We start from the raw sequence: 13,700 nt of genomic DNA on the forward strand, positions 1-13,700 counted from the left end.
ATGTGCTTTACCACTGAGCTATAACCACCCCCCGAAGGTGTGTACCTTTTGACCGACATAGGTGGGTTGATTTTAATTGACACCTAGGACAATGAGTTGTTCTAACTGAGGATTCCCACAGCAAGGACAGTGAGCTAGCATTTGTTCAGAAAGCCCTCGCTCTGGAAGGCTACTGGTGGTTGTTCTTTTATGTTATCTCTGATCAACACTTGAGGCTTTGCTAATTTGTATAATGAATATTTAAAATGTCTTTTCATTTGCAAAATTAGCGCTTGTCATTAGTTTGTGGATGTTAGAAACCGGCTCCCAGTGGTCAAATTGCTGGGATTCAGGATCTGTACACCAACTGAAATATTTAGGGAAATCCCTGCGCTACCATGGATTAAGCTGCAACCAGCCTATCCTGAGGGATGGCTCAGAGGGACATGTGTTTGCACCTCTGTGTCATAGACAGTACATATCCTTAGAGTCATTAGATAACGCCAGGCTGTTTCCAATAAAGGTGCACCTGTTTACAGTTTCATCAAAATTTAAAATGCTTGACAATCTGTTGGGTGTATGGTAATTACTTATTGTGGTTTTAATTGGCCATTTCCCTATTAGTAGTAAAATAGAGCTCTTTTTCATCTGAACTTTCTCAATTACAAGTTGCCTGTACCGCCCTTATATATTGGGTTGGTCATTTTTATATCAATTTGCAAAAACTCTTTTCACATTCTAGATAAGAGAACTTTCGTAGCTCTGTACGTTACAAAGACTTTCTTCCATTCTGTGGCTTGTCTCTTTATTCCAATTACAGCATAATTTGATGAACAAGTCTCTTAATTTAATACAGTAAAATAAATCACACTTTCATTTAAGATTTGTGATTTGGAGTTTTTGTTTAAAAAGAAATTCCTTACCACCAAGTCACGATGATGTTTCCCTACCTTATCTATCAAAGGCTTTATAGTTCTGCTTTTCTTATTCAGATCTGTAATGCCCTGCTAGTTTGTGCTTAGCAGATAGTGTGACATAGAGAACCAATTTCAGGCTTTTCCAAAGGGACACAAAATTGGCCCCGAGCCATTTATTGAAAAGGCCTACCTTCCCCATTGCTCTGTAATAACACCTCGTTCATAGGTCAAGGGTCCGTGGTGGACATACTGCTGCACTTTCCATTCAACTTCATTGATTTGCTTATCCATCCCTGCACTATTACCACATTGCCCTAGTTTATATCCATCTGGTGGAACAAGTCTTCCAAACTTGCATTTCTTCAAGAAAACCATCAACACAACCTAAGCCCACCTAAAGCAAGAATGCAAATACAGGCCACGTACCATATATATCAGTATTTAAAAGTTATATATCAAATTAAAAATTTAAATAAACATGTTGTCTCTTCCAATCTTTTGACAAAAAAAAAAAAACTTCATAATGACCAACTACAGGGTTAGTCACACTTTAAAAAATTAGTTTTAAATTGACAGAATAATTGAGCATGGAGTCCCATATGTCCATGGCCCCCCCCCCCATCCTTCCTGCCACTGGTACAAGTTTCCCCTATTACTAACATCTTGCATGAATGCGGTACATTTGTTACAAATAATAAATCAATATTGATACAACATTATTAATTAAAACTCATAGTTTACATTAAGATTCACTCTTTGTATTATTCACTTTTATGGGTTTTGACAAATGCATGATATGTATCCAGCGTTACAGTATCATATTTGGTAATTTCGCCACCCTCAAAATCTCCATGTTTTACCTATTTTATCCCTTTCCTCCCTTACCCTGAACCCTGGGCAATCACTGATCTTTTATCGTCTCTATAATAGTTTTGCCTTTTCCAAAATATCACATGCTGGGAATCATACAGTATGTATCTTTTCAGACTGGCTTCTTTCACTTAGCAATATGTGCTTAAAATTCATCTATGTCTTTTCATGGCTTAATAGCTCATTTCTTCTTATCACTGAATCATATTCTATTGTATGAATGTACCGTGGTTTGTTTGTCTCTTCATCTATAGAAGGACAATTTGATTTCTTTTCGTTTTTGCCATGTGCTTTTTGGTATGGACATAAGTTTTCAACTGAGCTGGGTAGTATGATAAGACTATGTTTAACTTTGTAAGAAACTGCCAAACTGTTCTCCAAACTGGCGCCATTTTGCATTCCCACTAGCAATGAATGAGCATTCCTGTTGATCTGCATCCTCCTCAGCATTTGATGTTGTCAGTTTGTGGATTTTAGCCATTCTAATAGGTATGTAGTTGCAGCTCACTTTTTTCTGTTTCTTTTTAAATTTATTTTTGCTCTTTGTTACTTTAATTTGCAATTCCCTAATTACACATGATGTTGAGTATCTTTTCATATGCTCATTTGTCATTTGTATATTTTCTTTGTTCTTTGTTCTGTTCATGTATTTTTCCCGCTTTTAATTGGGGTGTTTGTTTTCTTATTGTTGAGGTTTAAGAGTTATTTGTTTATTTTAGATACAAACCCTTTATCAGATATATGTTTTGTAAATATTTTCTCTGAGTTGGTGGCTTGTCTCTTTATTCCCTGAACTGTTTCTTTTGCAGAGCAGAAGTTTTTAATTTTAATGAAGCCCAACTTATCTATTTTTTCTTTCATGGACTGTGCTTTTAGTATTAGATTGAAAAACTCATTGCCAAACCTAAGGTCACTCAGGTCTTCTCCCATGTTATCTTCTAGAAGTTTTATAGTTCTGCATTTTACACTTAGGTCTAAGATCCATTTTGAGCTAATTTTTGTGAAAGGTTTAAGGACTGTGTCTAGATTCTTTTTTTTTATATTGATGTTCAATTGTTCCAGCATCATCTGTGCAAAGACTATCCTTTCTCCATTGAATTGCCTTTGCTCCTTTTTCAAAGATCAGTTGGCTGTATTTGTATAGGTTTGTTTTGGGGCTCTCTATTCTGTTCCATTGATCAATTTGTCTATGCTTTCATCAATACCAATGATCTAAATTAATGTAGCTTTATATTAAGTCTTAAAGTTTGGTCTTCTGACTTTTGTTTTTCTTCAGTATTTTGTTGGCTATTCTGGGTGTTTTGCCTCTCCATATAAACTTTAGAATCAGTTTGTCAATATCCACAAAATAACTTGTGTGGATTTTGATTAGGTGTTGAATCTATAAATCAAGTTGGGGAGAATTGACATCTTAACAATACTGAATCTTCCAATCCATGAATACCAAATATCTCTTCATCTATTTAGATCTTCTTTGATTTTTTTTATCAGAGTTTTGTAGTTTTCCTTATATACATTCTATACATATTTTGTTAGATTTATACCTAAGTATTTTTCTTGATGTAAATGTAAATAGTATTCTGTTTCTAATTTCAAATACCATTGTTCATTGCTGGTACATAGGAAAGCAATTGACTTTTACATATTAATTTTATATTCTGTGACCTTGTTTAATTGCTTATGAGTTCCAGGAGTTTTTGATTGATTCTTTAGGATTTTCTATGTAGACAATTATATCATCTGTGAATAAAGAGTTTATTTTTTCTTTCCCAATCAATATAACTTTTATTTCTTTTTCTTGTGTTATTGCATTAGTTAGGACTTCCAGTACAATGTTGAAAAGGAATGACGAGAAGGAAAATCCTTGCCTTGTTCTTGATCTTAAAGAGAAAGTTCTAGTTTCTCAGTCTTAAGTACAATGTTGTCTGTAGTTTTTGCTTTTGTTTTTGTTTTTGGTTTTGGTTTTTGTAGACCTTCTTTATCAAGTTGAGGAAGTTCCCCTCTGTTCCTATTTTGCTGAGAGCTTTTATCATGAATGGGTGTTGGGTTTCATCAAATGCTTTTTCTGCATCTAGTAATATGGTCATATGATTTTCCTCTTTAGTCTGCAGATATGATGAATTACATTAATTGATTTCCACGTGTTGATCCGGCCCTACATACCTGATATAAATCCTACTTGGTTGTGGTGTATAGTTCTTTGCTGGATTCAATTTGCTAATATTTTGTTGAAGATATTTGCATATATATGTTTATGAAAGACATTGGTCTACAGTTTTCCTTTATTGTAATGTTTTTATCTGATTTGAGTATTAGGGTAGTGATGACTATGCTGCATGAATTGGGAAGTATTCCCTCCATTTCTGTTTTCTGGAAGAGATTATAGAGAATTGGTATCATTTCTTCTTTAAATGTTCGGTAAAATTTGCCAGTGAAAACATCTGGGCCTGATGCTTTCTGTTTTGGAAGGTTATTACTTATTGATTCAATTTCTTTAATAGAAAGACCTATTCAGATTATCTCTACTTAGTATGAGTTTTGGTAGATTGTACCTTTTAAGGCATTTGTCCATTTCATTTAAGTTTCAAATTTGTAGACATAGAGTAGTTCATAACATTCCTTTATTACCCTTTTAATGTTGATGGGGTTGCTAGTGATGGTCCCTCTTTCATTTCTAATATTAGTAACTTGTATCTATTTTTTTTTTTTTCTTGGTTAGTCTGGCTATAGGTGTATCAATTTTATTGATCTTTCCAAAGAAACAAATTTTGGTTTTGTTGATTTTCTATGTTGCTTTACTGCTTTCGATCTCATTGAATTCTTCTCTAATTTTTATTATTCTTTTTCTTCTACTTGCTTTCTGACTGCTCTTCATTCTAGGTTTTTTCTAGGTTTTTAAGCTGGAAGCTTAGATTACTGATTTTAGATATTTCTTCTTCTCTAATATATGTATTTAATGTTATAACTTCCCTCTAAGCACTGCTTTTACTGCATCCCATAGATTTTTATAAGGACGTTTTCATTTTCATTTAATTCAAAATATTTTAAAATGTCTCTTGAGAGTTCTTTTTTTTTTTTTGACCCACGTGTTATTTAGAAGTATGTTTTTAATCTCCAAATATTTTGAGATTTTTTTTCTAGCTATCTCTCTGTTATTGGTTTCTGTTTTAACCCACTGTAGCCTGAGAGCATATTTTATATGATTTTTGTTCTTTTAAATTTGGTCAGGTGTGCCTTGTGGTATTCTCTGAATTTTCTGGATTTGTGGTTTGGTTTATATCAATAAAATTTGGGAAATTCTCAGCCATTATTTATCTCAAATATTTCTTCAGCTCCTTTTTTTTCTCCTCCTGGTATTCCCAGTACATTTATGTTACATCTTTAATAATTTTCCTAGTTATTGGATATTCTGTTCTGTTCTTCTCATTCTTTTTTTTTCTTTTTGCATTTCAGTTTTGGAAGTTTCTATTGACATATCTTCAAGGTCCCTGATTCTTTCCTTGGTCCTGTCCAGTCTAATGATGAGTCCATCAAAGGCATTCATTTCTGTCACAGTGTTTTTGATTTCCAACAGTTCATTTTGATTCTTTCTAGAGTTTCTATCTCTCTGCTTATACTACCCATCTGTCCTTGCATGTTGTCCACTTTTCCATTAGAGTCTTTAGCATATTATCATAGTTATTTTAAATTCTTGGTCTGACCATTCCAAACCTATGCCATATCTGAGTCTAGTTCCATTGCTTGTTTGGTGTCTTCAGAACTTTTTTTTTTTTTTTTTTTTTTTGCTTTTTAGCATGCCTTGTAATCTTTTGTTAAAAGCTATACATGATATACTGGGTAATGGTAACCGAGGTGCATAGGCCTTTAGTGTGAGGTTTTATGTTGATCTGGCTAGGAGCTAAGCTGTGTTTACAGTTTGTTGTAGCTTCAGGTTTCAGAGACTTCAATTTCCTCTAATGTCCTTGTTTTATCTCCCCTGTTGTCTTTGGGTTTCCCTAGAAACTTCTTAAATGGAGACTAAGATTTGCAGTTCTTTTAGCTTGATCTACTGTTATACAGGATCCCTGTTGATATGATGGCTCGATGTGGGAGGAGGAGAAACATTCTATACTCACATGATTAGGTCTCTATCCTTTAGTGACCCTGTGCCCCTGGCCTGTGACCTGCATAAGTGTTTCTCAGCTTCCCCTCCTTAGTTGAGATAAAAAGCCTAGCGGGAACGAAAGTCAGGTAATTTCCCTTCCTCCAAGATGGATAAGGCTCTGGCAAAGTCTTTTCCCTTGTGGGGTAGTTCTTTGCTATGGGATTGATATTCTGGGAGAACGTTCATGGGAGAATATTCTGGGATTATTTCTGAATGGTTACTTTTTCCCCTCCCCCAGCCAAACACTAAGGGGATTTTCTCCAAGCTTCATAGTGAGAACCTGAACATGTAAAAACCCATCTAAATATGGAGGCCCTCCTCCTTAGACTGGGCTTCCAAGAGTTTTTAATCCTCAAGCTGTCCACCCTCAGCCTCCAGCAATTCACTAAAGTCACCGTTTAGGCTTTCCTACTATTTATTGGCTCCAGTGATTTCTGCTTCAGGTAAACTGATCTAAATTCTCTGTATTTGTGGGTCTCTCCAGTTTTGGGGGTGGAAGTTTGTCCTGTGACTTCTGTTCTCTGATGGATCTAAGAAAAGTCATGGATTTTTGACATGATCAACTTTTTTCTTGTTGCGAGTACAAGAGAGACATCTTCCAGTTCTTTACAGGTTGGAGCAGCTGTAGTTTTAATATGACTGAAAGTCAGCAAAAAGTTATAGGTGACTAAATGTAATTATCATTGCCCATATGTGTTCTGTTGATCATAGCTGATACTTGGACAAATATTAAAATATGAATTCATATAAAATGTTTGTTATTACATGTACAGTCCATATAGTTTATTTTCCTTCATTTTAGCAAAAATACTAAAATGAAGATTTCATGAAATTTTGTTTGTATTGACAGTATGAACTGAAGGATTAAAAATAAAATCCAATTAAAATAAATGTACAAAATTTTATATATATTCCATCATAATATAATTTAAGTGAAATAGAAAAATAAAATGTTTTTTTACATTTAAAATTATTTGCTTCAAAAATACTCAATATATTATGTGCCTGAAGATGTGTTACGAAGTTCAGTAGGAAGTTCAAAGCTTCCCTTTAAAGTATTTTGACCAATCGTCTTGAATCTGAATCAAACCAAGCTTTTAGGTTACATGACTGTTTGCATTTGTCAAAACTCATAGAACTGTAAAGTTAAAAAGATGATGTTTACTGTGTATAAATTATACCTCAATAAATATGGCTTTAAAAAGTACTCAATATTTGGCTGCCTTTTTGCTCCCTTATCTTTGGAGACGGCCCACACTCTGCCTATGGAGTGTGTACCTACTTTTACTCTAACCTGAGCACCCAACCCCCACACCTCATGGCCTTTTTCTTGCCTCTTGAAACAGCTTACACTCTATGCACTGTGTATCTCTCTAAATAAATCTACCTTTACTCAAAAAAAGTACTCAATATTAACTGTTAAAGGGAAAATGTAAGTTATAATTGATAAATTATAAATAAAAAGCTTTAATGTGCATATAAATCTTATTTTCTAAATTTTATCCCCCATTAAAAGCAACCTGGGGAAAGGGAAACAGATGGAGTTGGAACATCTTGTTGCACAATTAAGTAAGGATGTGCTCAAACAATGATGGAGACATGTCAAAAGGACACAAAAGCCAGCTCTCAGGGGCTCCCACTGGTCAAATATGGGATTACTGGAGCATCAAAATAGATGTTCAGAGTAAAAGATTATAACCACTTTAATAAAATAAGAATCCATAAATTCGTATGGACAATAAGTATACACACACATCTCTACACACACACACACACACACAAACAAACAAACAAATAAATAAATAAATGTACATCCGTTTGGGCTGCTAAAACAAAATATCATAGACTGAGTGGCTTAGAAACAACAGAAATTTATCTCTCACAGTCCAGGAGACTGGAAGTCAAAGATTAGGGAGCCAGCATGGTTGGGCTCCCGTGAAATTCTTCTTCTGGGTTACGGACTGTCAACTTCTCTCTGTGTCTTCCCTCGGTGGAAGGGAAGAGGGCGGTCTCTGGGGGTCTCTTTTATTCCATGCACGAGGGCAGAGCCCTCATGACCTAATCACCTCCCAGAGACCCCACCTCCTAATACCATCACAGTGGGTTAACGTTAGGTTTTCAACATACGAATTTGGGGGGATACAAACATTCAATCTAAACTAGGTGCCTTACATTAGAAAACAATTATTAAATGTAGATAGAGTAATAGAGTTATGATAGAGTTAGAAAATCATTATTTTCAACCATTCTTGATTTAGGCAAGAATAATCAATGAATACTAAATGGGAGGGAAGGAGTTTGAATCTACAAAACATCCTATTCATCATCAAAGTTTCTCCCTACAAGATACTTATTAACTAGGGAGAGAGAAACAGTAACTTTACAATAGAGAAACCTGGCAACCATCACCTTACCTACGTGATCCAAGCTAATATCAGAACAAATCTATTGTTCCAGATTAAAAGTGACTAAGAAAAATGTGACAATTAAGTGCAACGTGTGATTCTGGATTGTATCTTGGACCAGGAAAACAACTGCTTTAAAAAGCATTATTAGGAAATTTGGCAAAGTTTGAATAAGGACTGTAGATTAGATAATATTTATATATGTTAAATGTCCTGAATTTGATAACTGAATTGGGATTTTGTAAGAGAATGCCCTTGTTAGTAGCAGATACACTCTGAGATATTTGATAAAATTTTAATATGTATATTGATTCATATTATATTGAAAACAAACATAAGATTTCAAGGCAAGTTATTATTACAGGCATAACTACATCAATTTCCTGTTGCCCTAGTTCTTCCCTCTTCTGGGGCAACGCAGTAAGAGCCAGATGGACAGACCTGCAACACAGGAGTTGGGCTACAAGAGAGGAGCACCAAAATTAGGAATCTTGGAGCTTACATAAGAATAGGACAGCTGCCCACCCACTTCCCTTCTGAGAGAGAAGGAGAACCATGGCACCAGAGTCCAAGTCTTTCAGAATCCTGTGGAATGTAAACAATTGGCTCTGGGTTTCATCTCACTTTGAAAGGTAAACACATACCTTTGGGATGGTTAATTTCTCCCTCTGGTCTCCTACTATCTAATCACCTTTTAGCTTTCAATGCTTGTCTTTTAGCCAAAATTTCTTTGCTCAGAAAACCCTAATTATGCAGAAACATGAAAATATTTTCTTATAGTCCAACAGTATTCAAGGGTAAATGGAAATCATGCCTGAAATATTATATACATACATATATACATATACACACACCCATATAATTGACACACACACACACACATATATGGATAGAAAAAGAGAAGGATAAGGCAAATGAGGCAAAAAGTTAACAAATGAGGAATCTGGATGAAGGATACACAGGCGTTCTTTCTGCTATTCTTGCAAGTTTTCTGTTCAGTTTGAAATCATTGAAAAATGTAAAAGAGAAAACAAATTTATGATTACCAAAGGGGAAAGGGAGAGGAGGAGAGATAAATCAGGAGTATGCGTTTCACAGATATAAACTACTACACATAAAATAGATAAGCAACAAGGATTTGCTGTATAGCACAGGGGAATTCAATATCTCATAATAACCTCTAACGGAAAATAATCTGATACATGTATATGCAACTGAATTCATTTTGCTGTACATCTGAAACTAACACAATGTTGTAAATCAATTATACTTCCATTTTTAAAAAGTAAAATAAAATGTGGTGGGTAAGGGAAGAAAGACCCCATCCTGGAATTAGAGAATGCTTACAAACCTAGGTATTCTATAAGTACAGTCCACTTCTACATATGTGGGACTTACATGTCAACAGGTTTGGCTCAAGTGTTTCCTGACCTTTCCTTTCTGGTGCCCAAAGTTCAGCAGATGACCTGGTGTTGTCTGAAAGGAGTTTGATGAGGGCACCAATCCAAGGACACTGAGGAAGCCAATGCCCAGAGGGCAGAAGCCAGAAGCCAGCTGCAGTAGGGGGGAGATGAGGTCTCCCTGGAGAATAGCTGGAGGGTGAAATCTAAAAAATAAAACAAACAAATGAATTAGCAAAACAGAAACAAACTCACAGATAGAGAGAACAAACTAGTGGTTACCAGTAGGGAAATGGAAGGGGGGAGGGTCAAGATAGGTGTAAGAGATTAAGAGATACAAACTATTACGTATAAAATAAATAAGCAACAAGGATATATTATACAGCATAGGGAAATATAGCCATTATTTTATAATAACTTTAAATGGAGTATAATCTATAAAAATATTGAATCACTATGTTGTACACCTGAAACTAATATTGTAAATCAACTATACTTCAACATAAAAAAAAAAAAAAAGAATAACAGACTCACAGACATAATAAACAAACTTATGGTTACCGGGCGGGAAAGGGGATGGGGAGAGATAAATTGGGAGTTCGAGATTTGCAAATACTAACTACTATATATAAAATAGATAAACAACAAATTTCTTCTATATAATACAGGGAACAATATTTGATATCTTGTAGTAACCTATAATGAAAAAGAATATGAAAATGAATATATGTATGTATTGTGCTGTACACCAGAAATTGACACATTGTAAACTGACTATACTTCAATTAAGAAAAAAACCAGAAACAAAAAACCAAATAGATCTTTTAAACAAAGAGTTGGAAAACTAAAGAATAAAGGGGGTTTAGCCAAGTGACTGCTGGATTTGGGAAGATTAGAGACCCTACCTAGAGGGGATAAAATAGTAAGAGTTCTAGTTTCCTGATAAGAAAGACCTTGTCATCTAGATTAGGCAGGCAACCCTTTTTTGTGTGTTTAGCGGGGGAGAGTTCAGGTGTGAAAAGTGCCTGAAACATAAAAGAAATCTAAATATTTGTGTAATAAATGAGTAAATGATCTTTTAATTCAAAACATATGTTAATGACAGACAGTCATCAGACAGGGTTCCCTCCCCAACTGCCCCCTGCCCTGAAATTGAGATAAAAACAACAGCACATCATAGTGCAGTTTTTAAACTTTGTTTCTGGAAAAGAAACCCATGCCTTCTTCACATAAGTGGGTTGCACTGAAAGGATAAAAAGAACCAATTAGATAAAGGCTAAATGAATCCTTTTCATGCTGGTTATTTTATACTGTTCTAAAAATTCTCTTAATAAAGATTTTCAAAAGTTGCTCCAAATGGTTTGAATCTTTTTGATAAGCATTATTTACTTCCTATCTCTTTATTCTTCTATATTTTCTCATTTTAAAAATGGAATATTCAAAACAAAAGGACTACACAAACTGTAAAATCTGGGAAATAAAAGAATGTAGCAAAATCAGCCATAAACTCGTCATTAATTACCATTGTTGACCATGATGATGTATTTCTTTTTAATGCATTTTTCTCGAGTGTTTATGTTCTACGTCTGTATATCTTTCAAGTACATTTTAAATGAGAATAGGAATCTTAGGGGAATAAAAGCTGCAATATAAAATACTTGCATGGTAATTCACATAATGGGGATGGTTTCCCAAGCTGCTAGTTATTCTTAGAAACCATTTCTTCTGCCTCCTTGATTAAAAGGAAGTGCAGACACCATCTGTTGTTCACTGAACAGCTGTAACTGGAACCTGATAGCCCTGTGGGTGGAGTGTGGGAGGTAGGAGCCCTCATTCCTGATTTCCTAACTGGTGTCTGCAGTATCTTCTGTGTATGCCTGATAGAGGCTCAGAACACAGGGCCCTCTGCTGGGCTGTGTGCAAAATCCCATCCAGGGAACTTTCTGGAAGGAAACAAGCCAGGGAAAATGTAAGGAAAAAATTCTGAGAACCAGAGAGAACAACTCAGTATACATTTGATTTTGTATACAATTCAGAAACTGCTCAGAAGATACAATATTTAGATCATGAAATTAGAAAACTCATTCTTCTTCTTCCTTCTTTGTTTCTTTTTGTTTGTATTCCCTTAACGGAGGCACTGGGGACCTTGTACATGCCAAGTGTGCGCTCTACCTCTGAGCTATGCCCTCCCCCAGCCCCCTTTTTGTTAGCAATACCTGAGATGTATTGATGAGTTACGTTTAAAGTTAATTAACAAAACGGTGCATTTTTATTATCACTCTGAAAAGCAGAACTATGTAATTTTCAACATCCATAACTTTATTGTCTTCAGAATCTTAATTGCTTTTCTTTAAAAAAAATATTAAGCTTCATATCCACCTGTGGGTGGTGCATGACTCAGCGGTTTTCTTTTCAGAATTACTTATCTCCAGCCACTTGTTGGAGCAGAGGATGTGGCAAAGGCATTGGATTAGGTGCTTTGAAACCCTTTGATAAGAATCTCTAGGCATTATAAGTGTTAGTGTAGGCTTACTCTTTGCTCCTCCTATAACCTAGTTAGTTAAGATAACAAAAAAGAACACAAAAGAGAATACATGATAGATTTCCATATAACGAGATACTTAAACATTCATTAAAACAAAGGCACTGACTTGGAAAGATGCCTTTATTTTATTGCCAAGTGAATAAAAATAAGTTGCAGAGCAATATGCATTCACTGATCTCATTTTTTGTTAAAAAATTATGTTGGTATAAGAATAGCAAAATGTTCAGAAGCGCACACAACAATTATATTTTTAGGAGTCTTAATTTATCAGTGTCTTTTTTTCCTTCCGTGACATCTGAGTTGCCAATTATAAAAATATTTGCCCTTGTTTTAATTTAACACTTTCATGGTTTTCTTTTTCCTTTGGTTTTCTTTTCTTTCTTTCTTTCTTTTCTAACATTTAAAGTTTCAATCCAGATGGAATTTCCTTTTTTGTATAAGAAGACAGATATCTAGTTTTAATTTTTTCCCCGAATAACTACTAGATACTCTAGAAATATTGGAAAATTATGTTAATTTGTCAGGAAAGAGGTATATAGGGAAAATGGTAAAAACTTTTAATGAAAGAAAAAATTCAGAATCCTTTAAAAATTTGCAGTTTTACAAGCAGTGAGTTACAGAGAAAGAAAATGCCATAGAACACGTAATTAAAATAATCACTACCAGAAATAGAACCGTATCAGGACACTGCTTGAACAGAGAAAAGCCACAGCACCTGGAAATCATGATATATGCTATTTTGACATCAAAAATCTCCAAGTTGGTAGGGAACAAAAATGCTTTCATTGCCTTCATCTTCAGTTTGTAAGAGAAGAGTTGCTTGAAACAATTAATAGTATGGGCAGAGAAAATGAATAGACAGTTTTCCAAAGAAGACATGCAAATGGCTAGCAGGTACATGAAAGGGTGGAGTCAGGGTATATAGGAGTTTTTTGTTGGGAAAAAGAACCAACATGTAGTCGAACATCAAAAGATTACTACCAACCACAAAAACAGAGAACTCAATGATTTAGCACTTTTCTATATATGGGAAGATGCAAGAAGAGTCTGGGCTTATTGAAATCATTTCTTAGATACGCATCTCAACTATCTAGGGCCAGTATCTTGTTTTTCTCCATCCTGAATTCCACCCCCACCCCCCGCGGTGCACAAACGGTGGTGGCTGCAGTGCGTGGCTGATGGCTTGATGACCGGCAACATTTGTTGTTTACTGGAATGGCAGGCAATATTCTTTGTTTACTAAAATTTCAGGCAACATATTTTATGTTCGCACAATTATATCTCAATAAAGCTGTAAAATAAATAAATAAATAAAAAATATCGCCGGACAGGTTTGAATCGCCATGACGATTAAACTGGGAGGAGGGTATAGCTCAATGGTAGAGTGCAAGCTTAGCATGCATGCGGTCCTGGGTTCAATCGTGGCACTTCCATCAAAAA

At 35.0% G+C, this 13,700-nt stretch overlaps 1 protein-coding gene across 3 annotated transcripts in view; it reads right to left on the bottom strand.

Annotated features, from left to right (window-relative positions):
• The window catches only part of ARAF (A-Raf proto-oncogene, serine/threonine kinase), a 32,407-nt gene extending 22,561 nt beyond the window's left edge, over window positions 1–9,846 (bottom strand). For 2 of the 3 annotated variants that reach the window (XM_031445322.2, XM_031445323.2), the window contains exon 1: window positions 9,714–9,843. The gene's annotated coding sequence lies outside the window, so the exon portion shown is untranslated. Of the gene's footprint in view, window positions 1–9,713 lie in introns of all 3 variants that reach the window. The other variant, XM_031445324.2, reaches the window with a different exon arrangement.
• Between the last annotated feature and the right edge of the window lie 3,854 nt (window positions 9,847–13,700).

The sequence above is a fragment of the Camelus dromedarius genome, chromosome X (genome assembly GCF_036321535.1).
Source record: "Camelus dromedarius isolate mCamDro1 chromosome X, mCamDro1.pat, whole genome shotgun sequence".
NCBI classification, from domain to species: domain Eukaryota; kingdom Metazoa; phylum Chordata; class Mammalia; order Artiodactyla; family Camelidae; genus Camelus; species Camelus dromedarius.